Below are 4,283 nucleotides of genomic sequence, written 5' to 3'. Positions count from 1 at the left end.
GGCGGAGGCAGGCCGCCGTCCGGCACGCCGTCCCTCCCCTTGTCCTGCGCCGTCGTCGTCGTCTCTCTCCTTGCCGGCGCCTCCATCGTCCACAACATCTACAAACCCGACCTCGTCCGTCTTATCCCGCCTCTTTTCCTTTTTTTTTTTTTCCCTACCATTTACTCAAACCCTAATATGGCCTTTGCAGACTCTGCCGCCGGTGGATCCTCCCCCACCCGATGAATCCAAGGGAAACAACCTCAAGTAGCTTACTCGATCGTTCAGATCGCTCTACTCGACTCCTTTCATCGGAGAATTTTTCTTGTAATCAATAAAAAAAACTGCAGTTTTTTGGCTGATGTTCTCTGGATCTGCCCTCTCTTTGCCTTGGTTATGGCTATAGGTACCTCGCTATCCCTATCTTCCCTTCATGGAATTTCGACAAACTCTTATACTTGAATTCCTACTTTACAGGTTCGATCGGTGTTCTGTATCTGCCTCAGCTTTCGACCACTTCAATGAACTGTTTGTCTGGTCTTCATAGGCGAGCTTCACTTCTCTGTGTTCTACACCAGTTTCAGGTTTCATCATCTTTTCTGTGCATTCCTTATTTCAATTCAACAGTGTGATATTTGTATGATCTAATTCACAATTGGAAACAATTTCATGAAATTTAGAATCAGATCATTTCAATTTGTCCCAATCAAAGCTAGATGACCTTTGAATTCATCAGTTTTTTTTTGCTTACCTTAATGATGGCATGAATACAGAATATTTGGGTAGAGTATAAATATCATATGGAATCCAACTCATTATCAAAATTGATATAAATTATGAAAAATTGTGATACCTGGATAGAATGTGGGAGGAAAAATATTATTGCATTCAGAATTTGAATTTCAAATGGGACGAATATCTCTTAGAGGTCGACTTTTGAATGGGTATAAATTGTACTTTAAATTTATCTATTGGATGAACTAAGAGTGAAGGTCATCTACCTCCTGTATTAATCGCGCGATATTTGGATTTCTGAATTATTTAAAAAAAATTGGTAATACAAGCTTTACATGAACATTGTTGCACTTAAAAATTTTGAGTTTATTCGGATGGCACCGCTTAGCTTACGAGATTGGTTTTGTTTACCTAAGCTTTTCCTCTCCCGCTCCCACTCAAAGGCAAGATGAGCTTTTACAGACTCTCTTTAATCGATCGTCTCTTAGGGCATCTTTCGGAGCTCCCACTCTCTATGTGGCCAATGGGAAGGAGCTCACTCCATAAGTGGAAGGGAGTTCCTTAGATTAAACGAACAATGTAGTCATTTCTTTAAATTTTTTATTTTTTCATATTAAAATAATTTTTTTAAAAAATATTTGTAAAAAACAAAAGCAACATCAAGTACAACGGTTAATTTTTAGCTGTTGAAGAACTTTAGCCGTTGAACAACGGTTAATTTTTAGCCGTTATTCAATTGTCACAATTTATTTTTTTTATTTTAAAAAAAAACTATAAATACATTTCCAATTAATGCCACATCGGCAACATTTGGTATGCATCCACCATAAGATTGGTCATCCATGGGTAGTCAATTTGGAATGTTTTCTCCTTACGTATTTTCTCCTACTTAACTATCAGTCATGCTTTCAAATGAATCAAGAAGTGCTACAATTGACCCATCTATCAGTGACAAATAATCTCTGACGCCATCATCTGTTCTAGCAATTCAGTGGTCACCACACTTATCACAAAAGAGCGTGAAGTTGAACTGAAGAAAAATGATTCGAACTGAAGATTTTGATCTCTTGATGAAGACGTGGTCCTTGCGAAGTCATGGGCAACTATCAACATCGATGTAATCATTGGTAATGACCAGAAGGATTAAACTTTGTATAGTTGATTATTACAACAAGCATTGGCCCATTGGATTTATGACGAGAAGCTATCAGCGGCTAGAATCGCATTACTATAGGTTTACATCGATGAAAAATGAATTTTCTGCAACCTATAATAATTTGTATACTCATCGTCAAAGTAGTTGGAGTGACGAGAACGTGTTGGAGAACGCACTGAATATGTGGAAAGCTAACAACAATAATAAGGACTTCAAGTATATGCATGTGTGAAGGGTTTTAAGAGAGTATGAGAAATATGTTTCACAATCAGTTCCTCATTACTCTAGCAAGAAGGCAAGAACATCTGAATCAGGGAGGAACACTTCAACATTAAATCCAGATATGAGTGTTGATGTGGATGATTCTGAAATCTGCATTTGTCCGATAGGGCAAAAGGCAGCGAAGAGGAAAGGTAAATCCAAAGTTAGAGAGGGCGACAAAATGGAACTAAATATCGAAAAAGAATGACAAGAATATCAAATGTAAAAAATAGTTTTGCGGAAAGTCGATATCTTTCATAAGGATTATGAAATTCTTATGAAAGATACTAGTGAGATGACACCGGAACAACTTCATATACATGAGAAAATAGTTGAAAAAAATTAATTAGAGACATGATCTAGTGTAGATTTATTTAAGTATTTTTATATATTATTATAATTTATATCTTTTTATTTGATATACTGTAATGTTTATGTTTTTTAAATTACTAGTTTTATTTTATATTTGCAATTTATGGATTTAAATTTTATAAAAAAATTAATTTTATATAATGTAAAATAGGAAGGTGGGATGAGAAATATATATAATGAAAATGAGAAATATATATAATTATTGAAATTTTATATGGGATTTTTTTATTTTTGATATGATGCAATGTGACAACGAAGAAATTCTCTAAGAACTCCAACTATTATGGTTACTCTTATAGTCTTATAACTCTTCCCGGCTATATCTTTTCTCGAAGATCTTATAATAGGTCCTATAAATCCTCTCTCTAAAGGTAAAAGAAAAGGCCAACATATAAGTTATGAGCATCGTGATGCTGGTAACAATGGGCTTTCATGAATGCTTAATAGCGTTCCCCGACTCCTCGTCGTTTGCTACAGTGTTTGTGACTCACTCAAAAATCAAGACGTCCGGATTAATTTGGGACGCCAGACTCACTTTAGTATGCCACGACTAACTAGGTTGTTAAGTTAATGTTATTATATTTTTTTAAAAAAACTTCTAGTTTTAAATCATAAAATTGACAAATTTCTTTTATTAAAAATATTTAATAACTCTAAAGAATTAAAATTCTTACCAAATAAATAAATACTATTTGAGTTTTATTAAATTTAGGTTTAGTTTTAATTTCTTAAAATTGAATATATTTTTACTGAATTATTTAACAACTAATAATTGGTTAAATATTATTATATTATGTAAAAATATTCCAATTCCAGTTTTAAATCCCAATTTATTAAATAGGTTATTTCTTAACTTCGGATCATGATCTGTCCCAACTGGAACCTTGTGCCCAAGGGATCATGATCTGTCACAACTGTACCCTTGGGCAAAACCATTTTAATACATACTCGGACTTTAGCCTGAGGGCTCAACGGTGTTGAAAAAGGAGGCAAACTTAGATTTACAGTCTGAAAAAAAAAATTGTGAGAAAAAGAAAAAGGCAGTTCTGGCTGATAACTTCGACGTTCATGACCCATGGTCGGTCTGGGATTAACATGGTAGAACATCCGGATGGACTCCGCCATTGATTATGCCTAGGTTAAAAAAATGATCATCTGATTCTAAAAACTTTGTACTAGTGCTAAATGGACATTTATTACGCATTCATTCAACCCCAATTATTGTGTCCAAGGGCATAACCACTGTAGTAAAATGATGAATACACTCACCTCTAATATCTCCTTTAATATCTTCGTCAATTCATTCTAAGACCAACACAGAAAAATTAAATCACGAACGTCAACTAGCTCAAGGGCATAACGTCAACTAGCTCAAGGGCATAACCACATTAATACCTATTATTGTCCCTGTCAATCCATTTGAAAATTAACATAGAGAGAGAAAATAAATCATGAACAACTACTAATCCAAGAGCATAATCACATTAATACCTACCATTTATTTACGCATTCACTCAAACAGGGTCCACCATTGATTGTGCCCATGTTAAAAATATGATATCCGATTCTAAAAACTTTATGTACTAAATAATTCTAAAAACTGTTCTAAATATTAAATCAGATAAGATAACATCGAATATTCGGAATATATCGAGGATGGACCAGATCATAAAAGTTTTTCTAAACTTTCTACGCATACAAAATGAACATTTATTACGGATTATGCATTCAACCAATTATTGTAATTATTGTAATTGTCTACGTTTATTCAGGTAGCGTA

At 34.1% G+C, this 4,283-nt stretch overlaps 1 long non-coding RNA gene across 1 annotated transcript; it reads left to right on the top strand.

Moving 5' to 3' along the window:
* The first annotated feature begins 242 nt into the window (after window positions 1–242).
* LOC122053919 lies at window positions 243–690 on the top strand. Its single transcript, XR_006132448.1, has 2 exons — window positions 243–385; window positions 457–690. It is a non-coding gene; the product is annotated as an uncharacterized LOC122053919 (long non-coding RNA).
* The last annotated feature ends 3,593 nt before the right edge of the window (window positions 691–4,283 follow it).

The sequence above is a fragment of the Zingiber officinale genome, chromosome 3A, assembly GCF_018446385.1.
Source record: "Zingiber officinale cultivar Zhangliang chromosome 3A, Zo_v1.1, whole genome shotgun sequence".
Taxonomy (NCBI): Eukaryota; Viridiplantae; Streptophyta; class Magnoliopsida; order Zingiberales; family Zingiberaceae; genus Zingiber; species Zingiber officinale.
The sequence above is the reverse complement of the archived record's forward strand: the minus strand, read 5'-3'. Positions and strand labels throughout refer to the sequence as shown.